The sequence below is a fragment of the Heterodontus francisci genome, chromosome 15 (assembly GCF_036365525.1).
Source record: "Heterodontus francisci isolate sHetFra1 chromosome 15, sHetFra1.hap1, whole genome shotgun sequence".
NCBI lineage: Eukaryota > Metazoa > Chordata > Chondrichthyes > Heterodontiformes > Heterodontidae > Heterodontus > Heterodontus francisci.
The window spans coordinates 46503588-46530359 of record NC_090385.1 but is presented as its reverse complement, the minus strand read 5'-3'; positions in this window follow the sequence as shown (position 1 = coordinate 46530359).

The following is a 26772-nucleotide window of genomic DNA, read 5'->3' as shown; positions in this document are numbered from 1 at the left end:
GATACTTTTAAGTGCTGTAAATAAACCAGTTGGTTATTTAATACAAATGTGATGTTTGCATTGCACGGAGGTAAATTGGATATATATAATATATCCAGCAACCCGGCATAAACATAAGTTAGAATGTGGAACTTGCTACCACAATGAGTAATTGAAGCAAATAGCATAGATACATTTAGTGAGAAGCTAGATAAATGCACGAAGGAGAAAATAGAAGGATATGTTGATGGGGTTAGATGAATTAGAGTGGGTGGAGGCTCATGCAGATAATAAACACCAGCATCAACCTGTTAGGCTGAATTGTCTGTTTCTGTGCTGTACGTTCTATGTAATATTAAATCTATTAAGTTCCTTTTGATTTATTTTTAGGCTCCCATATACCACTGGTATTTTGTCCTCTTCCATCACTGTAAAAATGGATACAAATTATTCATTTAGCAAGTCTACCATTATATTATTCTCCATTATAGTTCTGCCTGCATCTGTCTTTAATGGACCCACGTTCCCCTTTACCTCTCTCTTTCTCTTATATTTTTTCAATGTTTCTGTTAACTCTAATATCCCTTACAAGTTTTTTCATATTTCCTTTTGCACCTCATATTAGTTTCTTTGTATCCATTTTGCTGTTTACATTTTTTTTATGGTCCTCTGGATTTCTATTTTTCCCTGTAGAACTGATCTGAATTTTTTGAAGCACTTTTGCTGTATGTATGTTTGTATGCATTGAATTCAATGGAAATGAAAATCAGGAGAGATAATGCGTGGCTGCTCTGATATTGCCCGTTTTGCACTATCATTCAAAGTCAAAATTTCCTCATAAAGTCCAGTGGTGACAAAGACATATTTGAGAGTTTCAGTGGCAAATGGGTTAAGGTAAGGTGGGAGGAAAGTGATGTTGCAGAGGTAAAAGTAGTCAGTCTTTGTGATGAAGAGGATTTGAGGTTAGACAATAATATTGGGGTCAAATGGTGTGCCGAGGTTATGAGCAGTCTGAATCAGTCTACGACAATGCCCGGGGGAGTGATGGAGTTATAGGTGAGGGTATGGAGGCTGAAAACAATTACTTTTGGTCTTTCCAGTGTTTAGATGTATGAAATTGCTGCTCAGCCAAGACTGGATTTGGGACAAACACAGAAACAGTTGAAGCGTTGCGAAAGGTGGTGGAGATATCGTGTCATCAGCATATATGTGAAAGCTGACCACATGTTTGCAGATGATGTCACCAAGGGACAGCATGTAGATGAGGAAGAGAAGGGGGTACGGATTGTTCCTTGGAGGACTCCGGAGCAATGAAATGATGGAAAGAACCAGAGGTTCGTTAATCAGGACAGAGAGCATAAATATATAAGGGTTATAGACTATAAAATAGAATTACTTCCCATGGAGATTGAAAGATAGAGGATGTATTCGGTATTGAGACCCAAGCTTTATCAGTTGCTAGTGGTATACTTTAGCTGCTTACTTAAGTGGTAATAGATTATCTTCTGCATTTGTCTGTCACTAGTTATTAACCTGCGCTCACTCAAACAGTGAGAAAATTAATGTAGTGTTTGGGGATGCCAAGGTTGGGCCAGGGTAGTGTATATCATTCTACCTCAGCTGGGAATATTCAAAGAGTCTTGTATTTATTCTAGGGCAAGGTCAGTGACACCTCCTAGCAAAAGCAATCTCAGTTTCCAATATCTCAGGGAGTATGAGTCAACTGTTTTAGGATTTAGCTTGTGTCACAGAATTCACAGAATTGTTACAGTGCAGAAGGAGGCCATTTGGCCCATCATGTCTGCACCGGCTGTCCTAATATGCATTTCACCTAGTGCCATTCCCACGCCTTCTCCCCATAACCCTGCTCATTCTTCCTTTTCATCTAACTGTCTAATTTCCTTTTGAATGCCTCGATTGAACCTGCCTTCACCACTCTCTCAGGCAGTGCCTTCCAGACCTTAACCACTCGCTGCGTGAAAAGGTTTTACCTCATGCCACTTTTGCTTCTTTTACCAATTACTTTAAATCTGTGCCCTCTCATTCTCGATCCTTTCACGAGTGGGAGCAGTTTTTCTCCATCTACTCTGTCCAGAACCCTCATAATTTTGTAAACCTCTATTAAATCTCCTCTCAGCCTTCGCTTCTCCAAGGAAAACTGTCCCAACTTCTCCAATCTATCTTCATAACTGACGTTGCACATCCCTGGAATCATTCTCGTGAATCTTTTCTGTACCGTCTCTAACATCTTCCCATCCTTCCTAAAGCGTAGTGTCCAGAAACGGATGCAGTACTCCAGCTGAGGTCGAACTAGTGTCTGATACAAGTTCAACGTAACCTCCTTGCTCTTGTACTCTATGTCCCTACTAATAACGCCCAGGATATTGTATGCTTTATTTACCACTCTCTCAACCTGTCCTGCCTTCTTCAATGACTTATTCACAGATACACCAGGTCCCTCTGCTCCTGCACCCCACTTTAGAATTGTACTCTTTATTTTATATCCATGTTCTTCCTACCAAAATGTATCACTTCACATTTCTCCACATTGAACTTCATCTGCCACCTGTCCACCCATTCCACCAACTTGTGTATGTTCTTTTGAAGTTCTGCACTCTCCTCCTCACAATTCACAATGCTTCCAAGTTTTGTATCATCTGCAAACTTTGAAATTGTGCCCTGTAAATCAGGAAAAGCAAGGGTCCCAACACTCACCCCTGGGGAACTCCACTACAAACCTTCCTCCAGCCCCAAAAACATCCATTAACCACTACACTTTGTTTCCTGTCACTCAGCCAATTCCAAATCCATGTTGCTACTGTCCCATTTATTCCCTGAACTTTGTTCACAAGTCTATTGTGTGGCACTGTATCAAATGCCTTTTGGAAGTCCATGCACACCACATCAACAGCATTGCCCTCATCAACTCTCTGGGTTACCTCTTCAAAAAACTCCAGTAAGTTAGTTAAACATGATTTTCCCTTAAGAAAGCAATGCTGGCTTTCTTTAATTAACCCACATTTGTCCATGTGTCTATTAATTTTGTCCCAAATTATTCTTTCTAGAATTTACCCCACCACCAAAGTTAAACTGACTGGCTTGTAGTTGCTGGGCTTATCTTTACACCTTTTTTGAACAAGGGTGTAACGTTTGCAATTCTCCAACTCTGGCACCACCCCGGCTCTAAGGAAGACTGAAAAATTATGGCCAGTGCCTCCGCAAGTTCCATTCTCACATCCCTCAGTATCCTTGGATGCATCTCATCCGGTCCTGGTGCATTATTCACTTTAAGTACAAACAGCCTATCAAATACCTCCTCCTTATCAATTTTAAACCCTTCCAGTGTCTGAATTGCATCCTCTTTCACCATTGCCTGGGTTGCATCTTTTTCCTTAGTAAAGACAGATGCAAAGTATTCATTTAATACCGCAGCTATGCCCTCTGCCTCCACGTGCAAATCCTCTTTTTGGTCTCTAATCGGCCCCATCCTCCTTTCACCACCCTTTTACTATATGTCTATAGAAAGCTTTGGGATTCCCTTTTATGTTAACTGCCAGTCTCTTTTCATACTCTCTCTTTGCTCCTCTTATTTGCTTTTTCACTCCCCCTTTTGACCTTCTATATTCAGCTTGGTTCTCAATAGCATTTTCCATTTGGCATCTGTCGTAAGCACACTTTTTCTTCTTTATCTCAATCTCTGCCTCTTTTGTCATCCAGGGAGCTCTGGATTTGTTTGCCCTACTTTTCCCCTTCGAGGGAACATCCCTTGACTGTGCCCAAACTATCTTTTCTTTGAAGGTAGCCCATTGTTCAGCTACTGTTTTTCCTGCCAACCTTTGACTCCAATTTATTCGTCCCAGATCTGTTCTTACCCCACTGAAGTTAGCTTTCCCCCAGTTAATAATTCTTACTTTGGATTGTTCTTTGCCCTTTTCCATAGTCAGCCTAAACCTTATGATACAATGATCACTATCCCCTAAATGTTCCCCTACTGACATTTGATCCACTTGGCCCACCTCATTCCCAAGAACCAGATCTAGCAGTGCCTCCTTTCTCGTTGGACTAGAAACATACTGCTGTAGAAAATTGTCCTGAACACACTGTAGGAACTCTTGCCCTTCACTGCCCTTTACACTACTACTATCCCAATCTATGTTTGGATAATTAAAGTCCCCCATTATAACTACCCTATAATTTTTGCACCTCTCTGTAATTTCCTTGCAAATTTGTTCCTTTAAATCCTTTCACTAGTTGGTGACCGAGAAATAACACAGAGCAATGTAACTGCACCTTTTTTGTTCCTTCGCTCGAGCCAAATAGATTCTGTCTTCAACCCCTCAAGGACATCCTTTTTCTCCAGCACTGGAATACTCTCCTTAATCAATACTGCCACCCCTCTCCCTTTTTTCCTTTTCCTATCTTTCCTTGTATCCAGGAATATTTAACACCCAGTCCCTCCCTTCTTTGAGACAGATAGTTAGTTGGTGCTTTGTCACTGAGCATGTATGTCTGCATTTTTTGTTTTAAATTATATTATTGAGTCATAGAGAAAGAATTATGCATAAATGGCATGGGAATAATGCAGGAGTGATAGGAGTACTGATAAACTGCTATTGCTCTAATCAGATTTTGGTGTCAATGCTGTAAGGAATGAAAATTGATATGTATTGCAGATGGAAGGAAGCAGTTGAATCACTGCAGAGTTAGACCCTGTAACATAAGATTGGATCCTAACCAAAGATTGGACATAAAGGCTGTCATTTTACTTGAACTCACCTGAACTAACCCTAACCCTAACTCTTTGCCTAGTATTAACTCAGCCCACTTTTGCAGAGCTTAAAGGTGCTTAGGAGATCTGGTGCAGATCATAAGAGAATTTTGTTTATACACTCATGTGCTAGCAGATATTAGATGGTGGAAGTCAACATTTATAAAGAAAAGCAGGCACGTACGCTCTATAAATCCCAACTAGTCTAAAACTCCACTACCTATATTCTGTCCAACAGTACATACTGCTCACTGATGACCCTATGCTTGCTTATCTATGCTAGTTCTCCATGAATTAAATTTGAAACCATCTTCACCTCTAAATTTTTTGATGACCTTGCATTGCCCTATTTCTATAATCTCCTTCAGTTCTCCATCTGCTTACAAATGCTCCATCCCACTGAATCTTCTTCATACACTCTACCTTTTCCCTGTTATTAGTGACAGAGCCTACAGGTGCCTCTGGCCTACTTTTTGGATGAACATTCTTAAACCTTTTTACCTCACCATCAATAAAAACCTTCTCAAAACTCATCTCTTCAGCTTCCTGTCATGCTTGGCCCCCACCTGCCAAGAATGAGGCACATTAATTTTGTCATGAACATTGATTTTAAACTGTTACTGGAGTGAGGGGAGGACTTTTTCAACAGATCAGCCATGGCTGGAAAGGACGTTTGCATATTGGCAGATGGTGTTTGGAAGGACAAAGCAGCCATTCCCTGACACATTCAACCCTCAATGGACTTTTGATCACCAGATATTGAAGGTGAGGGAGCTCGCATTTCAGGTTGACTGCTAAGATGGTCGAATACACAAACGGACATGGTCAAACCAACTAGTCGCATGACTAACCAGCTGGGCAACCTGAGTTTTTTGAATTTGTACAAACAGTTTGGGCAGAGTGTTTGTTTGCTCCTGGACTGAGAAGATCGCTCTCCTATCTGCTCCCATCTTTTTCTCACAAGCCTCTGAATCCATTGAAGACATGAACTCCAAGAGAGAAAAGTCTCCTACAGCGAACAAGGTTTAAGAAGAATACTGGGCCCCAATGAAAAGTGAGATCTACCTACACTCAAGGACTCTACAGTGAGCTCGAAGAATCATAACAACAACTCTTCAGATATTGCCTCAAACTTTTTCACTTTATTTTTCTTCTGCTCTTTTCTGTCTCTATTTGCATGTGTGTATCGCATATGCATGCTAGCATGGGGCACGTCTTGTATCCATAGACGTTAACCGAGTTAGAGTTTAAGTTTAATAAATTTCAACTTTTCTTCTTTAAACCTAAGAAAGCCTGTTTGTGCTGGTTTCTTTGCCTTATAATTGGAAAGCAGTGAACAAGGATTCATCAAGAAAGAGCTAAAAACATGGTGTGTTTAAAATTAAACCCTGTTACAGTAAGACCAGATGAAGGCTGAAAGGGAAGCCTAGACCTCTTTCTCATCCGATCGTAACATTCCCTTCCTGGCATATGCTTTTGTTACCCTTACCTGTGAAGCATGTTGGGGAACATCTTTATGTTAAAGTCATCACGTAAATGTTAGTTGTTGTCCTTGTTGTTTGTATCTGTTGCACCAATCAGTATATATGTTGCACCAGCTCATGTCTCTGCTGCACACAGTTCTGTATTTGTTGCACTAAATACTCACTGTAACATATGTTTTATCTGGCTTAACCAAGTATGGCACTGCTACAACAAACCCTTGGTTGAATTTCAACTGAAAAAAACAGACGTGTTGGGTTGGTTGGGTGGGTCGTGTGAGAAATCTGTTTCCCAACTCAAACCAACCTCCAACCCACCGATTTCCAGGTTTAATTGAATCCAAAAGTTGGGCAGGTAACCGACCTGACCCGAGAAAGATTGGGCCTCTAAATACGATAATTGGAGCCTGTTGGTTGGGTGTGGGAAAGGGGCTTGGTGATGGGATGGGGCTTTTGGGACCTGGTGGTGGGGGTGGAATTGGAGCCCATTGAGCGGGGAGAGCATCAAAGCCTGGTTGATGGTGGTGGGGAAAGGTAAGAAGCTTCGGGGTGAAGGTAGTTGTGTGGGATAATGAGACTGCCAGCCTCAATGTCATTCAGCTTTTGGACTTTAACTGCTGTCGGCACACGTTCCCAAGCATTAGGGAACCTGGCAGTTTTCTCACGGTGAGGACTAGGTGAATGCAGGAGGTAAGTGTCTTTACACCTACCTTTTTGATCCGGGTGCCTGCCTTAGGAGCCTCCGCGATTGGGGCCCCCCCTCAACTGTCTTCACCCTGATGCCTCTGACCTGTTCCCCCCACCACTGACCAGGCTTAGATTCCCTACCCCCCTCAATGGCCCCGATTTCCCCACCACCAACAGGCCCTAATCTCCCCACCATCCCAGGCCCTGATTCCACCCCCAATCACCAGGCTTGGATTTCCACCCGCCCCCCCCCCCCTCCCCCCCCCATAAACCAGGCCCTGATTTCCTCCACCACCAGGCCCTGCCCCCCACCCCACAATCACGCACTGATCGTGCCCCCAAAGACCTCAATTCCCCACCACCGCAAGAGCCCGATTCCCCCCACTCATCAGGCCCTGATTTCCCCCACCATCACCAGGCCCTGATTTCCCCCACTCACCAGGCCCCGATTCCCCCACCACCATCAAGCCCTAATTGCCTCCCACCAAGCTCTGATTCGACCACCACCATTTGGCCCTGATTCCCCCCCCACCCCAAGGCCTCCAATCCCCCCTACTATGAGGCCTCCCCCGACCTTCTCCCTCTCAGGACCTGACCTCTCCCTCTGGATTGAAAACCCCTTCTATTACCCTCCTTCCTGTTGACCCTCTCCCAATCGCCCCACTCCAGTCATCACAGCTCCAGTTGCCCTCCCACTCTGATTAATTCCCCTCTTGATTGCAACCCCACCCCCCCACACCCTCTGGCTGCCCAGCCCCCTCCAGTCGCACGCACCCCCTCCGGTCAACCTCCAGTTCCTGGCGTGGACTTAGCTGCTGCCATGGCCATTAGTGACAGGCCCCCCACCCGACTATAGGCCCAGCTGTCAATTATGCTTGGCCTCTGGGCTGGGAACCTATCACTGGCATCTCTAACAATGTGTGGCAGAATCCCCAGTTGTGGCTTCCCCCTGACTTGCTGACCGATCCCACGGATCAGGTCAATAAAAATTATGCCCTCTGTATCTGCTGTACCAATGTGTTGAATCTACAAGACCTGTGGTGGTGTCTTGTTCATGCTGGTGTTTATTGACTGTAGCTGCCATCATATTTGCAAATTTAATTGACTGATTCGGACAGTATTTCATTTTTTTATAATCAGGCCCATTCTTATTGACTTGCATTTTGGCACTCCAGTCATCTGTACTTTGACCAACTCTATGATAAGACATTATAAAAGGTTCATGTGAAACCTCTGTTCTCTATATCCCATTAGGTTCTGCCTTTGTCTTTCTTGACTACTTTAAGTAAAATTTTCCAATTATCCACTGTAATATCACTAATTTCACTTTTAATCACTTCACGATTCACCATGTCTCCAATATCGTCTTCAGTAAAGACTGATGTAAAGAATTTATTCAAAACCTCTGCCTTTTTTAAAATCATTATCTGCAAATTGACAAGTCCTCTCCTCTCAAGCCCAACCTCACTATTAACAACTTGTTTTTACTGATCCACTTCTAAAATACTTCACTGATCCTTTTGATATTTTTAGAAATTTTCTCCCATACTCTCTCTTATCTTTGTAGAACACTCTTAACCTCTTTTCTTTTCTCATTCTCCTTCTTAGTTTTTATTCTTATAGTCTTCATAGGCTGCCTTCTTCAATTTTAATCAGTTTACAACCTCTTTATTTATCCTTGTAAAAGTAATTGTAGCTGCCTTTTTTTAATGGAATATATTAATGAATTGGGGAGATGGTGGGGAAGTGGTAATGTCACTAAACTAGTAATCCAGAGGTATAGGTTAATGCTTTGGGACACAGATTCAAGTTAGCATGCAGGTACAGCAAATAATTAGGAAGACAAATGGAATGTTGGTCTTAATTGCAAAGGGGATGGAGTATAAAAGTAGGGAAGTCTTGATACAAGGGTGAGACTGCACCTAGAGCACTGTGTACAGTTTTGGTCACCTTATTTAAGGATGGACATATTTGCATTGGAAGTAGTTCAGAGAAGGTTCATTAGGCAGATTCCTGGGATGAGGGGTTTGTTTTGGAGGAATGGCTGAGCAAGTTGGGCCTATGCTCATTGGCATTTAGAAGATCAAGAGGTTATCTTATTGAAACACAAATGATTCTGTGGGGACTGGACAGGGTAGATGCTGAGAGGATGTTTCCCCTCATGGGGACTCTAGAACTAGGGATCACAGTTTCAAATCAAGGGGTCAACCATTTAAGATGGAGATGACGAGGAATTTCTTCCCTCAGAGAGTCGTTAGTGTTCGGAATTTTCTACTCCAGAGAGCAGTGGAGGCTGAGTCATTGAATATATTCACGGCTGAGTTCGTCAGATTTTTTATTGACACGGGAGTCAAGGGTTATGGGGTTATGAGGGCGGTGGGGGGGTGGCGGGTGCAGGAGAGTGGAGTTGAGGCCACAATCAGATCAGCCGTGATCTTATTGAATGGCGAAGCAGGCTCAAGGGGCTGAATGGCCTATTCTTGCTGCTATTTCTTATGTTCTTATGTTAAATCTCACCACGACAGCTGGTGGAATTTAAATTCAATTAATTAATCCATTCAATTAATTAATAAAAATCTGGAATTGAAAGCTAGTATCAGTAATGGTGCCATGAATCAATTGTAGTAAAAATCCATCTGGTTCACTAATGTCCTTCAGGGAAAGAAATCTGCCGTCCTCACCTGGTTTGACCTACATGTGACTCCAGACCCACAGCAATGTGGTTGACTCTTAACTGCCGTCTAAAATGGCCTAGCAAGTCAATCAGTTGCCAAGGGCAATTAGGGATGGGCAACATATGCTGGCCTTGCCAGTGATGCCCGCATTCCATGAAAGAATATAAAAAATCTTAGGGCTAGAAATTTATGTGTCCTGTTTCTCAGGCACGGGGGTTGTGATTTGCAACCTACCCGTGCCTGTTGAAATCGAGGTGGGTACAAAGCAATTTTGGTTACCTACCTCATTTCCCTGATTGTGGTGCTTGCTCGCTGCTCCCTGTTCCCACACTGCTCCTCTAATCTCAAAGTTGCCAGCAACCTCTGCACACAGCAGGAGGGCCCACAGCCAATGTTTGCCAATCACATGATCCAGGCAGCCCACTCCTCTTAAAGGCTCACTGCCTATTAAAGACAGACTGCACACCTAAAATCATGAAATCACTTCTGAGCATTTCAAGGATGGCTGAACAGGCATAGGAGAGGTCTGCCCAGTTCAGCCACACCACTGTGAAGGCATTAGTCACCATAGTGGAGTCCAGGAAGGAAGCAGTGTTTCCCCAGGGCAAAAGAAAGCCCACAAGGCTCAGGCAGAGGAGGGAATGGGAGCACATTGCCGGACAGGTGAATACCCCTAGTCTGGTGCCCTGAACATGGCCGCAATGCTGAAAAAAATACAATGACCTCAGACAGGTGGTCAAGGTAAGCAAATACACTCACACAGTACATCTCATGCTCACCACATCAACAACCTCTCACTTAGGTCTATGCACCATAACCCCATCACTCACACAGCAGCACTCACTGGCACTCAGGACTCAGGCCTATCATTCACATATACCACCAAACCCTCATAAACCTCCCAATGCTGCCAACACCAGGCCTACATCTCCCTGCCTCCACATGCCTCCAACTATACAGCTATGGCAGGCATATAAAGCTCTGGTTAGGCCCCAGCTGGAGTATTGTCTCCAGTTCTGGTCACCACACTTTAAGAAAGATGGGAGAGTCCTTGAAAGGGTGCAGAGGAGATTTACCAGAATGGTTCCAGAGATGGAGGATTTTAGTTACAAGGTTAGGTTGGAAAAACTGGGGTTATTCTCCATAGAACAAAGGAGATTGAGGGGAGATTTTATAAACGTGTACAAGATTATAACAGGCTTAGATATGTTAGACAAGGAAAACCTGTTCCCAATATTCTGAAGGGGGAGGGTAAACAGCCAGTGGTCGTGGTACATGTCAGTATCAACGATATAGGTAGAAAAAGGGATGAGGTCCTGCAAGATAAATTTAAGGAGTCAGGAGCTAAATTAAAAAGAAGGACCTCAAAGGTAGTAATCTCAGGATTACTTCCTGTGCTACGTGTTAGTGAGTATAGGAACAGGAGAATAGACCAGCATGGCTGGAGAAATGGTGCAGGAGGGAGGGATTTAGATTCCTGAGACATCGGGACCTGCTCTGGGGGAGGTGGGACCTGTACGAGCGGGATGGGTTACACCCAGGGAGGACCGGAACCGATGTCCTTGCAAGGGCATTTGGTAGTGCTGTTGGGGAGGATTTAAACTAGAATGGCAGGGGGATGGGAAGCTGAGCGGGGAGACTGAGGAGGAGGAAACAAGGATAGAAACGAAAGACAGGAAACAAAAAGGCAAAAGTGGAAGGTATAGAAATCAAGGGCAAGAGACAAATAGGGCCATAGTGCGAAATAATGCTAAGATGACTAAGAATGTTAAAAAGACAAGCCTAAAGGCATTGTGTCTCAATGCAAGGAGTATTCCAATAAGGTAGGCGAATTAACTGCGCAAATAGATGTAAATGGATACGTTATAGTTGCGATTACGGAGACATGGCTGCAGGGTGACCAAGGATGGGAGCTGAACATCCAGAGGTATTCAATATTTAGGAAGGAAAGGCTAAAAGGGAAAGGAGGTGGAGTAGCATTGTTAAGTAAAAGAGGAAATCAATACAATAGTGAGGAAGGATATTAGCTCAGAGAATCCTGATGTGTAATCTGTATAGGTGGAGCTAAGAAATACCAAGGGGCAGAAAACATTGATGGTGGTTGTATAGAGACCCCCAAACAGCAGTGGTGATGTAGGGGATGGTATTAAACTGGAAATTAGAGATGCATGCAATAAGGGTGCAACTGTAATTATGGGTGAATTTAATCTACATATAGATTGGGCAAACCAAATTAGAAATAATACTATAGATGAGGAATTCCTGGAGTGCGTACGTGATGGTTTTTTGGACCAATATGGTGAGGAACCAACTAGAGAACAGGCCATCCTAGACTGGGTATTGTGTAATGAGAAAGGATTAGTTAACAATCTTGCTGTGCAGGGTCCCCTGGGGAAGAGTGACCATAACATGATAGAATTCTTCATTAAGCTGGAGAGTGAGAGAGTTGATTCCGAGACTAGGGGCCTAAATCTAAATAAAGGAAACTATGAAGGTGTGAGGCGTGAGTAGGCTATGATAGATTGGGGAACGTTACTTAAAGGGTTGACAGTGGATAGGCAATGGCTAGCATTTAAAGAGCGCATGGATGAATCACAACAATTGTTCATTCCTGTCTGGTGCAAAAATAAAACAGGAAGGGTGGCTCAACTGTGGCTTACAAAAGAAATTAGGGATAGTATTAGATCCAAGGAGAAGAAATATAAAATGGCCAGAACAAGCAGCAAACCTGATGATTGGGAGCAGTTTAGAATTCAACAAAGGAAGACAAAGAGATTGATTAAGAAGGGGAAAATAAAGTATGAGAGTAAGCTTGCAGAGAACATAAAAACTGACTGTAAAAGCTTCTATAGATATGTGAAGAGAAAAAGATTAGTGAAGACAAATGTGGGCCCCTTACAGTCAGAAATGGGGGAATTTATAATGGGGAAATAAGAAATGGCAGACCAATTAAATACATACGTTGGTTCTGTCTTCACAAAGGAGGACACAAATTACCTCCTAGAAATGTTGGGGAACATAGGGTCTAGTGAGAAGGAGGAACTGTATGAAATCAGTATTAGTAGGGAAATGGTGTTAGGGAAATTGATGGGATTGAATGCCGAGAAATTCCCAGGGCCTGATAATCTACATCTCAGAGTACTTAAGGAAGTGGTCCTAGAAATAGTAGATGCATTGCTGGTCATTTTTCACAATTCTATAGACTCTGGAACAGTTCGATCGGATTGGAGGGTAGCTAATGTAACCCCACTATTTAAAAAAGGAGGTAGAGAGAAAACAGGGAATTATAGACCGGTTAGCCTGGCATCAGTAGCGGGGAAAATGTTAGAGTCCGTTATAAAAGATGTAATAGCAGAGGACTTGGAAAACAGTGAGAGGATTGGACAAAGTCAACATGGGTTTACAAAAGGGAAATCATGCTTACAAATCTATCGGAATTTTTTGAGGATGTAACTAGTAGAATAGATAAGGGAGAACCAGTGGATGTGGTGTATTTGGACTTTCAGAAGGCTTTCGATAAGGTCCCACATAAGAGAATAGCGTGCAAAATTAAAGCACATGGGATTGGGGGTAAGGTACTGACATGGATAGAGAACTGGTTGGCAGACAGGAAACAAAGAATAGGAATAAACTGATCTTTTTCCGAGTGGCAGGCTGTGACTAGTGGGGTATCGCAGGGATCAGTGCTCGAACCCCAGCTATTCACAAATATATTAATGATATAGATGAGGGAATTAAATGTAATATATCCAAGTTTGCAGACGACACAAAGCTGGGTGGGAGTGTGAGCTGTGAAGAGGATGCAGAGAAGCTCCAATGTGATTTGGACAGGTTGAGTGAGTGGGCAAATACATGTCAGATGCAGTACAATGTGGATAAATGTGAGGTTATCCACTTTGGTGGCAAAAACAGAAAGGCAGATTATTATCTGAACGGCGATAGATTGGGAAAGGGGGAGGTGCAGCAGGTATCCTTATGCACCAGTTGCTGAAAGTAAGCATGCAGGTGCAGCAGGCAGTTAAGAAGGCAAATGGTATGTTGGCCTTCATAGCGAGAGGATTCGAGTACAGGAACAAGGATGTCTTACTGCAATTATACAAGGTCTTGGTGAGACCACATCTGGAGTATTGTGTGCAGTTTTGGTCTCCTTATCTGAGGAAGGATGTTCTTGCTATGGAGGGACTGCAGCGAAGGTGCAGTCAGATTCCTGGGATGGCAGGACTGACATAAGAGAGACTGTATTGATTAGGCTTGCATTCGCTAGAGTTTAGAAGAATGAGAGGGGATTTCATAGAAACCTACAAAATGCTAACAGGACTGGACAGACTAGATGCAGGAAGGATGTTCCCGATGGCAAGGAAGTCCAGGACCAGGCGTCACAGTCTAAGGATAAGGGGTAAGCCATTTAGGACTGAGATGAGAAGGGATTTCTTCACCCAGAGAGTGGTGAACCTGTGGAATTCTCTACCACAGAAAGCAGTTGAGGCCAAATCATTAAATATATTCAAGAAAGAGTTAGATCTCGTTCTTAGGGCTAAAGGGATCAACGGATATGGGGAGAAAGTGGGAAGAGGGTACTGAGTTTGGATGATCAGCCATGATCGTATTGAATGGCGGTGCAGGCTCGAAGGGCCGAATGGCCTACTCCTGCTCCTATTTTTCTATGTGTCTATGTTTCTATTAACTAATGGTACAAGAACTAGGGGACACAGATTGAGGGCTTTGGGAAAATGATCAGGGAGCATATGAGGAAGAACATTTATGTAGCAGGTGGTAATTGTTGTATGTTGGTTAGTCTGCTGCCACCTTAGTAGATTTGGTTAGTCTAGCCGAGAAAGTCTTCAGTACTTTGAACATTAACTCTTTTATTACATTCTAACTATAAACAGCTTTACCCAAGTCTGTATGACTTCTCTGAAGCCACGCTGCATCTCCCACCAGTCTCTCTCACATGTGATCTCTTACATCATCATGGTGGGAGGTATTCCTTACACTGCCTCAACATTAGCCCTTTCAGACCCTTATCCTACAGTAATGACCTGGACCTTGCTGCCCACAAGGGTGGTGAAAGTGGAGACAATGAATGACTTTAAAAGGAAATTGGATGGCCACTTGAAGGAAATAGACTTGCAGACCTATGGGGATCGATCGGGGGAGTGGGACTGACTGAATAGATCTGTGGTGAGCTGGCATGGCCTCGATAGGCCAAATGGCCTCCTTCTGTGCTGTAAATGTCTCTATGACTCTATGACAGATCACTCAAACACATTGCAACACAATCACTGACACTCTACCATCTCTCATGCAAGAGGCGTTTGCCCATAACAAGAGAGAGAGGCTGAAGATAGGAGGGGGGCAGGGGGCCTCCACAGATCCATCTGCTGATCTCCCTGGAGGAGACTGTGCTAAGCATCATGGGGCCAGAGGTGGTGCAGATGGCATCTGGAACAATGGAGGCTGGAAGTGATAGTCTTATGCCCCTTTTCAACTCCCACATCACTCTCATCCTCAGATGTGCATCAAGTGGAAGCTGAAGATTGTGTTCTCGTGGAACTCCTACTTTCCTCCCCACTCCCCTTCCCTCATCCCAACCCTTCCCTTCTGCTTGTAGGCTTTTATATACTGAGGAGCTGATACATTGACAGCCTCAGCAGAGGCAGGAGGAAGAGGAAGAGCTACACAATGAAATTACTTGATCTTACACTGGAATGTGAGTACTCCATACCTCTTATCCCTTTGGGACTTGTATGTGGCAACATGAGAGAGTTGGCATGGTGCTGAGGGAGTGATTACCTAGTCAGTGGCAAATGGGTGAGGCAGCAGCATGTCCTGTCGGTGGCCTAGTGAGAGGCACCCATCTGTATCCTAGTCCCCACAATGTCCCTCGAGAGCGGCTGTATGCAGGTGGCATCCATGTGCCCCCATCAGGGGCTGCTGGGCCCCCATCAGCATAGGTGTTGTGCTTGTCGCCATGTGCAAGGTAACAGTCTTCCCTTTTGTGCTTCCATGAAATGGCAGTGCACAGCAACAAAGAGAGGACCAAGACTGGCAGAGGAGCCCTACTGTATCTCCATATCCTCACCCCAATGGGGGAGGAGGCCTTGGAACTGGCAGGCCACTGATGGCCATGCAGTCGCTGATAGTGAGACAGGTGAGCACACCACAGGCGTACCCAACCAGCTGACAGAGGCTGTGGCAGCCAAGGGTACGGAGGACTGTGGGAGGCCAGGCCATTGCTGAGCCCAAAGCTGATGACGTGCCTTTGGAGTTGACCGCGACATGGCAACTGCTGCAGCAGCAGCGGGAGGTAATGGAACATCTGGCGAAGCTTCCAGAGGCTCAGTGCACCCATGCGCAGACAATGCAGGAGTCCATCCAGGACATGAGTGATGCCTCGTCTCCGATGGGTGTGCACTTGGCTTCCTCCAACAAGAGATTGGTGACTATCATAGAGATCTAGCATGACATCGCCTTGTCCATGAGCTCAATGCAGCAGAGGCAAAGTGGATTCTTCACCAGCTCCTTGTCCTGCTCAGGTGAGAAGGGAGGTACAAGTGTGCCTTGCCAAGGAGGAGGAATGGCTGCCTTCTGCTTCTGGGAGCTTCTCTCAGGGCACTCCTGGTGTGGGTAGTGGTTCCACAGCCACTGTGCCAACAGCTCCATCGCCTCAAAAAGCCACAACAATGGAGGAGGGTCCTGCACCTGTGCAGGAGCCCCTCAGCATGTCAGGGCCCTCCAGGCCTCAGGCAGCCAGAGGACGACCGCCAAGGTCATCCCAAGCTATGGGGCAGTACAATTAGTAGCCTGCCTGTACCTCAGCTGCAAGTGCAGTAGTGGCACCTCTGAGGAGCACCCATAAGAGAGTTAAGAAGAGCACTTAGCTGCACTTGGGAGTCAAGGGTGATTTAAATATCTCGATGTTACGTTTCCTCTCTGGTGTGTGCCTCGATCAATCTTTCACTCGATCTTTCTGCATGTCATTTTAATTGTTGGTGCCCTGTGAGATCGCATCTACACCCTTCCTCCCTCAATGGGCTTGAAGTGGTGGACTAAGGCACGTTCATTCACATCCTCAGCCTTGCCACTGTGCATTGTGCACCTGGGCGCTGGCTGATGGAAAGCTGCAAGAAGGAGGCAACATCAGGGCTGATAAAGCTTTATTGGAATCTTTCTGAAAGGGCACAATGGTCACAGGAAATGGCTATGTATTAGGGTGCCCTGAGCCTCCCTTGTGCATATCTCATTTTGCCTTGCCTGTGGTCCAAGGGGTTCCTCATCTTGCATTGCCTGGTCAGTAGGCTCCTCCAACCTCATCAACAGATGCCTCAAAGCTTCCCCCCTCTTTAGGGCTAGGTTGTGCAGTGCACAGCAGACCACCATGATACGTGAGACCCTCGCTGGGGCATACTAAAGGGCTTCAAGGCACTTGAATTGCATCTTCAGAAGCTCAATGGCCTGCTCGATGGTCACACTAGTTGACCCATGGCAGGTTTTGAAACTTTCCTCTGCATCTGTGTGTGGCTTCCTCACAGGTGTGGGTAGCCCTTATCTCCAAGTATTCTTAACTGAAGATGCGCGGGGGACCGGAAAAGCTTTGGGACCTGGGACTGGCGGAGTATGTATGCATCGTGGATGCTTCCGGGGAACTGTGCATGCACCTGAAGGATCCGCTTTCAGTGATAGCAGACTAGTTGCACATTGAGCGAGTGGAAGCCCTTCCTGTTGATGAAGGTTGCTGGCTGGTCTGGGGAACTTTGATGGCCACAAATGTGCAGTCGATGACATCTTGCACTTGGGGCAATCCTGCAATGGCTGCAAACCCAATAGACATCTCCGCCTGACTTTTCAGATTGGCGCAGCATCGGATATAGTTGTTGGCCCTCTTGAACATGGCATTGGCCACCAGCTTGATGCACTGATGAGCTGCAGACTGGGAGATCCCACACATTTCCCCAGTGGATCCCTGGAAAAAGCCGATAGTGTAGTAGTTGAGAGCCAGAGTGATCTTCAGAGCCACTGGCATTGGGTGTCCAGCAACGTCTATGGGTCTCAGCTCCTGCAGCATGGCGCAGAGATCCATGACTGCCTCCCTGTAGAGCTGCACTCTTCGCTGACACCGCCACTCCGATATTTGGCAAAGGTTCAGCTTTGGGTAGTACACTCTCTCCTGGGAATAGGCTGTTCTGTGCACATGTGGCTCTTGGCATGTCCCATGAGCCCTTCTGCACCATGTCAATCCCGAGGCTGGCTCTCTTGCTGGTCATGAGGTTGGTGATGTTCCCCTACTGATGTCTGGACCTCCCTCTCTCTAAGCTCCTCCTCAACAGGGGTCACAAGGCCTGGGTGAATGAAAATTGGTGGTGTCATAAATAGTGAGGAGGAAAGCCTTAGATTACAGGACAATATAGATGGGCTGGTAAGATGGGCAGAGCAGTGGCAAATGGAGTTTATTCCTGAGAAGTGTGAGGTGATGCATTTTGGGAGGACTAACAAAGCAAGGGAATATACAATGGATGGTAGGACCCTCGGAAGTACAGAGGGTCAGAGGGCCCTTGGTGTACTTGTCCATAGATCACTGAAGGCATCAGCACAGGTAGATAAGGTGGTTAGGGAGGCAAATGGGATCCTTGTCTTTATTAGCCGAGGCATAGAATATAAGAGCAGAGAGGTTATGATGGAGCTGTATAAAACGCTAGTTAGGCCACAGCTGAAGTACTGTGTACAGTTCTGGTCACCACATTATAGGAAGGATGTGATTGCAATGGAGAGGGTGCAGAGGAGGTCCACCAGGATGTTGCCTGGGCTGGAGCATTTCAGCTATGAAGAGAGACTGGATAGGCTAGGGTTGTTTTCCTTAGAGCAGAGAAAACTGAGGGGACCTGATTGAGGTCTACAAAATTATGAGGGGCATAGATGTGTAAATAAGAAGACACTTTTCCCCTTAGCATAGGTGTCAATAACCAGGGGGTATAGATTTAAGGTAAGAGGCAGGAGGTTTAGAGGGGATTAGAGGAAAAATGTTTTCACCCAGAGGGTGGTTGGAATCTGGAATGCACTGCCTGAAGGGGTGGTAGAGGCAGGAACCCTCACAACATTTAAGAAGTATTTAGATGAGCACTTGAAATGCAATAGCAAACAAGGCTACGGGCCAAATGCTGGAAAATGGGATTAGAATAGATAGGTGCTTGATGGCCAGCAAGAACATGATGGGCCAAAGGGCCTGTTTCTGTGCTTTCTAACTCTATGACTCTCATGAAGCCCATGGCATGTGGCCTCTCTCTGTATTGTAGGCCTTCCATCAGGGTGCCCCTCCACCACCCCCCCAAACCTGCTCATCAGTCCTATCCTTGTGGCAAGTGCCACTGCCCCTATGTGACCCTGGCCACAAAGCCCAACACTCTTGGCACATTCTCACCCCTTCTGCCAACATCAGCCAGTCCCCTTTGCACACCACACTTCCTGCCACCACCGCTCACTCTCCCAATGGCTTTGTTGGAGAGCCAGCACCTATCCTCTGCTTCCTTGCTGTTCTCCACCTCACTGCTGCCTGATTTCACCACGCAGAGCTCCAAAGCTCCATGGTCATTGTGGTCCACTGATAAAATCCAAATTGTCCCATAAAATTGCGGTTAATTGGCCTTTTAACTACCTCAATTGGCACCCCACTGCCTTGATGTCAGAAGTCCTTCCTCCATGGTTCCTGCCTTTGATAAAATCTGGAAGCGACGTCAAGACATCAGAATGCTGGCCCAACGCAAACTTCTCCCATTTTATCGTGTCCCCACCTCCAACCTCACACTTAGTGGCCTGGTAAAATTCCAGCCAAAGACTGGCAGGTAGAAATATTATGGAGCAATGGGTGGCCTTCAAAGTGGAGATGGTTCAGATGTGATCTAGGTACATTCACACAAGGGGGAAAGGGAGGGCAACCAAAGCCAGCGCTCGCTGGATGACGAAGGAGCTGGGGAGTAGATGAAGCAGAAAATGGGGGAATATGACCGATGCCAGCTTGACAACATAAGAAGAATCCAACTAAATATAAAAAGTACAGAGGAGAAGTGAAAAAGGAAATTAAGAGAGGAAAGGGGACAGTATGAGAATAGATTGGCAGCAAGCATAAAGGGGAATTCAGAGATCTTCTACAACCATATTAACAGTAAAAGGGTTGTCAGAAAAGTGGTAGAGCTGATTAGGGACCAAAATGGACATCTATTGGTGGAGGCAGAAGGCATGGCAGAGGTACTAAATGAGTATTTTGCATCAGTGTTTACCAAGGAAAAGGATTTTGTCGAAACTATGGTAAACAAGGAGGTTGCAAGAATACTGGATAAAATTACAATAAAGAAGAGGTACTAGAAAGACTGGTAAAGGTAGCTCAGAGTAAACCATTGACAGAGTGGTTCAAGAACTGAATGCTACATTGGGATTTTGGTGCAGATGGGAATTCAGTGCAGAGGTTCTGCTTTTTCTTCATTTTTGTTCATCTTCCAGTAGCTGGTGAGTATTCTTTTGTCTGCAAGTTAGGGACTCTAACTTGCTATTACTTAAGCTAAATAAATTCATAACTAATTGACTAATTAAATAAAAAAGATTAGCCAGACATAGCAGGGATGGTGATGTGCTGTGACTGCAACATGTGGGGATCTGTGGAATGCATTGCAGTCCTGGAGAAACATATCTGCTGTAAGTGTCTGCAGTTTGAGCAACTTCAGCTCAGAGTTGCTGAGCTGCAGTCTGAGTTGCAGACATGGTGGAGCATCAGGAATGGAGACAGTTACCTGGACACTTTATTCCAGGAGGCAGTCACATCCCTTTGGTTAAGTAGAACTTTTGAGTTGGTCAGAGGTCAGGGACAAAAGAATGTGACTGTGAATCAGGCAGGTCTGGGGATCCAGCATGTAGTGATGGAGGAGGTTTAGCCCTTGACTTTGACCAATAGGTATGAGATGCTTGCTACCTGTGTGGATGCGAACAAGGACTGTAGGGTGGATGAGCAAATTGACCATGGCACAATGGTGCAGGATGCCATTCATGTGGGGGGAGCAAAAGGAATGTGGTAGTGATAGGGGACAGTATAGTCAAGGGGATAGATACTGTTTTCTGCAGCCATGACCAGGACCTCTGAAGGTTGTGTTGCTTACCTAGTGCCAGGGTTAAGGACATCTCCTCGAGCTGAACTTGGAATAGGAGGGGGAGGATCCAGTTGTCATGGTCCATGTAGGAACCAATGGCATAGGAAGAACAAGGAATGATATTCTGCTGAGAGAGTTAGGATCCAAATTAAAATGCAGAACATCAAAGTTAATCATCTCTTGATTGTTACCTGAGCCAGGCACCAATTGGCATCGGGTCGAGCAGGGTAGAGCAGATTAGAGAATTAAACATGTGGCTCAAAGAGTGGTGTGAGAAGAAGGGGTTTTGGTTCGTGGGGCACTGGCATCAGTACTCAGGAAAGAAATAGCTGTTCCATTGGGATGGGCTCCACTTAAACCAGGCTAGGATCAATGTCCTGGTGAAACGTATAACTAGGGCTGTGTTAGGGCTTTAAACTAATAGGGGCGGGGGGAGGGGCGGTGTTGGGATGGTTCGAGTGAAGGGATATTTAGAAATCCAAAGACAAAAGTTGAGGCAATAGAACAGTTTGGCGATAAGGGTAAAGACAAGCAGAGACAGGAAGGGATAGAGAGTTCAATAGTAATTGTGCATCAGCGAGTAAGATCCTTGTAGGGAATAGCAGTAAAAAAGTGAAATTAAAGGTGCTTTATCTGAATGCAAGAAGCATCTGCAATAAGGTAGATGAACTAGTGGCATAAATAGAAATAAATGGTTCAGACCTAATTGCCATTACTGAGACATGGTTACAAGGTGACCAAGGTTGGGAAATAAATATTCCATGGTATACAATATTTGGAAGAGACAGACAGAATGGTGAAGGAGGAGGGGAAGCCCTGATAGTAAAGGATTACATCAGGGCATTAGGGAGAAAGGACTTTGGCTCAGAAGATCATGAAATAGAATCAGTATGGGTGGAAATTAGGACTAGCATGAGTCAGAAAGCGCTGGTGGGAGTAGTTTATAGGCCCCCTGACAGTAGTTATGCTGTTGGACAGAGCATTAAACAAAAAATTATTGGAGCTTGTAACAAAGGCAATGTAATAATTGTGGTGTCTTTAATCTTCATATAGACTGGACCAATCAAGTTGGTAAGGGTGGTCTAGAAGATGAGTTTGTGCAATATTTTCATGACAGTTTCCTGGAGTAATACATTGTGGAACCAACTAGGGATAAGCTATTTTAGAACTAGTATTGTGGAATGAGGCAGGGTTAATTAGTGATCTCATAGTAAAAGGTCTGCTTGGAAATAGTGATCATAATAAAATTGAATTCCTTGTTAAGTTTGAAAGTGACATACTTCAATCACAAACAAGAATCTTAAACTTAAACAAAGCCAATTACATAGGTATGAGGAGCAAGCTGGCTGAGGTTGATTGGATAAGTAGACTAAAAGGTACGGCAGTAGATAAACAATGGGAATCTTTTAAATAAATAATTCAAAAGGTTCAACAAAGATACATTCCATTGAAAAATAAAAACTCAGTCAGAAACTTCCATCTGTGGCTTATTCAAGAAATTAACAATAGTATTAAATTAAAAGAAGAGGCTATAATGTTGCAAAGAATAGTGGCAAGTCTGATGATTGGGAGTACTTTACAAACAAGAAAAGGGCCACCAAAAAGTTGATAAAAAGGGAAAAATAGAATGGGAGTAAACTAGCTAGGAATATAAAAATAGATTGTAAGACCGTTTACAAGTATATAAAAAAGAATAGAGTAGCCAAATTAAATGTTGGTCCCTGAGAAACAGAGACAGGAGAAATTATCATAGGGAATGAGAAAATGGCAGAGACATTGAACAAATATTTTGTGTCTGTCTTCACAACAGAAGACACAAGTTGCATACCAGAAATAAAGGGTAACCTAAAGCCTAAAAAGACTGAGGAAATTAAGGCAATTAATATCAGTAGAGAAAAAGTATTTGAGAAACGTAAGGGACTAAAATCCAATAAATCCTTCGGACCTGATGGCCGACATCCTAGGGTTTGAAAAGTGATAACTGCAGAGATAGTGGATGCGCTGGCTATGATTTTCCAGAATTCCCTAGACCCTGGAATGGTCCCAGCAGATTGGAAGTTAGCAAATGTAACACCACTATTCAAGCAAGGAGGGAGAGAGAAAATGGGGAACTGCCAGACAGTCAGGAAAGTGCTGGAATCTATTATTAAGGAAGTCTTAACAATGCACTTAGAAATTCATAGTATAATCAGGCAAAGTCAACATGGTTCTACAAAAGGAAAATTGTGCTTACAAATTTATTAGAGTTTTTATGTAACTAGTAGGGTAGATAAAGGGAAACAGTAGATGTAGTATACCTGGATTTCCAAAAGGCATTTGATAAGGTGCCATACAAAAGGTGAACAAGCAAGAAAAGGGTTCTTGGAGTTGGGGGTAATATATTAGCATGAATAGAGGATTGGGTAATGGACAGGAAGCAAAGAGTAGGCATAAATGAGGCATTTTCAAGTTGGCAGGCTGTGACTAGTGGAGTGCTGCAAAGATCAGTGCTGGGGCCTCAGGTATTTACAAGCTATATTAATGACTTAGATGAAGAGACAGAGAGTAATGTATATAAGTTTGCTGATGATATAAAGGTAGGTGGAAATGCAAGCTGTGAGGAAGACACAGAGCGGCTGCAAAGAGATATAGACAAGTTAAGTGAGTGGGCAACAAGGTGGCAGATGGAGTATAATGTGGGGATGTGAGAGGTTATTCACTTTGGTCATAAGATTAGAAGAGCAGAATATTTTTTAAAAGGGGTGGAACTTGTAACTATTGATGTTCAGAGATACTTAGGTGTGCTCGTACAAGGAACACAGAAAGTTAGCATGCAAATATAGCAAGCAATTAGGAAGGCAAATGGCATGTTGGCCTTTATTGCAAGGAGTTTGAAATACAAGAATAATTGTACACGGCTTTGGTGAGACCACACCTGGAATTCTGTGTGCAATTTTGATCTCCATATTTAAGGATGGATATACTTGCACTGGAGACAGTACAGCGAAGTCCCTGGGATGAGAGGGTTGTCCTATGAATGAGAGGCTGAGTAAATTGGGCCTATATTCTCTGGAATTTAGAAGAATGAGAGGTGATCTCATTGAAACGTACAAGATTCTGAAGAGACTTGAGAGGGTAGACACTGAGAGGTTGTTTCCGATGGCTGAGGAATCTAAAACATGGAGGCACATTCTCAGGATAAGGCAATGAACATTTCGGACTGAGATGAGGAGAGATTTCTTCACTCAAAGGGTAGTGAATCTTTGGAATTTTCTACCCCAGAGGGTAATGGATGCTACATTTAAGGCTGGGATAGACAGATTTTTGATCTCTCAGGGAATCAAGGGATATGGGGAGTGGGTGGGAAAGTTGAGTCGAACCCCAGGATCAGCCATGATCATATTAAATGGCGGAGCAGGCTTGACGGGCTGTATAGTGTACTCTTGCTCCTACTTCTTGTGTTCTTATGCTTAAAGCAGATAAGTTACCGGCTCTGGATGGAATGCATCCTATGTTGCTGAGAGAAGTAAGGGTAGAAATTGCATAAATGCTGGCCACAATCTTCCAATCCTCCTTAAAAAGAGGAGTCGTGCTAGAGGACCGGAAGATTGCAAATATTACACTCTTGTTCAAAAAGGGAGAGAAGAATAAACCAGGCAATTACAGGCCAGTCTGTTCAGTGTCAGTTGTTATATGTTTGGTTCTTTATGCCGCCACCGTATACATATAAAGTCCAGCCAGAGAGGTTCTTAGACTGTATTGGTTAAACATTAATCTTTATTGTATAGTAACTATATACACTCCACACTAGCCTGTGTGTCTCCTTCAAAAGCTTTTTTTTCCTTTTTTTTTTGAGTCTCTCCCACATGCTCTCTTACATCATCATTGTGGGCGGTAATCTTTACATTCTCTCAATATAAACCCTTTGATACCCTTATACTACATAAGTGATGGGGAAACTCTTAGAAACATTAATGTGGGAGAAAATTAACAGCCACTTGGACAAGTATGGACTAATAAAGGAGAGCTAACATGGATGTGTTAAGGGAAAACCATGTTTGACTAACTTGATTGAATTTTTTGATGAGGTAACAGAAAGGGTAGTCGAGGGCAGTGAGTTGTTGCCATGTATGTGGACTGTCAAAAGCTGTTTGATAAAGTATCATATATTAGGCTTGTTAGCAAAATTGTAATCTGTGGAACAAAAGGGGTAGTAGCAACACAGATACAAAATGACTAAGGAATAGGGTGGCACAGTGGTGCAGTGGTTAGCACCGCAGCCTCACAGCTCTAGGGACCCGTGTTCGATTCTGGGTACTGCCTGTGCAGAGTTTGCAAGTTCTCCCTGTGACCACGTGGGTTTTCGCCGGGTGCTCTGGTTTCCTCCCACAGCCAAAGACTTGCAGGTGATCGGTAAATTGGCTGTTGTAAATTGCCCCTAGTGTAGGTAGGTGGTTGGGAATATGGGATTACTGTAGGGTTAGTATAAATGGGTGGTTGTTGGTCGGCACTGACTCGGTGGGCCAAGGAGCCTGTTTCAGTGCTGTATCGCTAAGATAAATTTAAAACAAAATAAAAACAGGAAGTTGTGAATGGTTATTTTTTGGACTGGAGGGAAGTATACTGTGGAGTTCCCCAAGGTTCAGTACTCAGACCACTGCTGTTTTTGATAGACTTTAATGACTTGGACTTGGGGATGCAGGGCACAATTTCAACATTTGGAAATGACACAAAACTAGGAAGTGTAGTAAACTGTGAGGAAGATAGTAACGGATTTCAGCAGGATATAGGCTAACAGAGAAAATGGGTGGATACATGGCAAATGAAGTCCAATGCAGAAAAGTGTGAAGTGATATATTTTGGTAGGAAGAATGAGGAGGGAAAATACAAGCTAAATGGCTAAATGATATAATTTTAAAGGGGGTGCAAGAAGAGAGAGACCTGAGAGTGTTTGTGCAAAGATCTTTGAAGGTGGCAGGACAGGTTAATAAAGCATTTAATAAAGCATATGGGCTTTATAAATAGAGCATACAGTACAAAAGCCAGGAAGTTATGCTAAACCTATGTAAAACATTAGCTCGGCTCCAGCTGGAGTATTGACAGGGATAGGCACCAACACAGTGCACCACAGACATTTGACAAAATTATTATCTCAGCCATGGACATCAATTAATCTGTATATAAAGTGCATGGCCAATCTAATGCCATCAAAACACAGTCCCATTTGAAACACATTTCTCCCTATTTAGTGAGATACCTGGCATTGTTTTTGCTTGCACAAATAGTCAATGTCTGCCCGCATACTTGATACAGCAATGTCGAGAATTTGAATAGATATCCATCTGTCAGGAGTGATCGTGATCTCTCTCTCCCTCCCCCTCTCTGTGTTCACCTCCCTCTCCCACTCTCTGGGCTGGATTTTGTTCCCGGCCCAACATCGGGCTCCATGGTGGGGGGCAGGGGGTAGGGGGTAGGGGCGGAGAATCAGAGAAGCAGCGGCCACCACAGAACCCGACGCTGGGATTGCCGGACCCGATCTTCCCGACAGTGGATAGGCCAATGTCGACCTCCCTGCCTAGAGGCCAATTGAGGCCCTTAAGTGGCCTATTGACAGCCAATTAAGGGCCTCTTGCCACTGTCGCTAGGATCTTACCAGCAGCAGGGGCACCTCCACTGCGCAGGGAGGACACCTTGGAAAACGAGTGCCACGGAAGACCCCCCGCCCCAGGAACTATTGTAACCCCCCGGGATCCCCTCACTGTGGGCCAAACGCCCACCACCCCAACCTTCCAGACCGGCCCAAGCGACCCCGCCTCACCTACCTCTTCTCCGGGGTTCCAATGTTGGGCCTGGGTCCGAGGCCTCTGCAGTACCGACAATGGCCACTGATACTGTTGAGCTGCTGGCCTTGTGATTGTCCGGCAGCTCATGGGGGCAGGATCCCTGTCCCTATTAAGTGTTTAAAGGGATGGGAATCCTGCCTCCTTAAACTTTAATCCCAAAAGACTGGAGGATCGCTCCAGGGGGTCAGTAAAAATGCAGAGGCAGGATTCCCCCTGCCTTTTCGACCT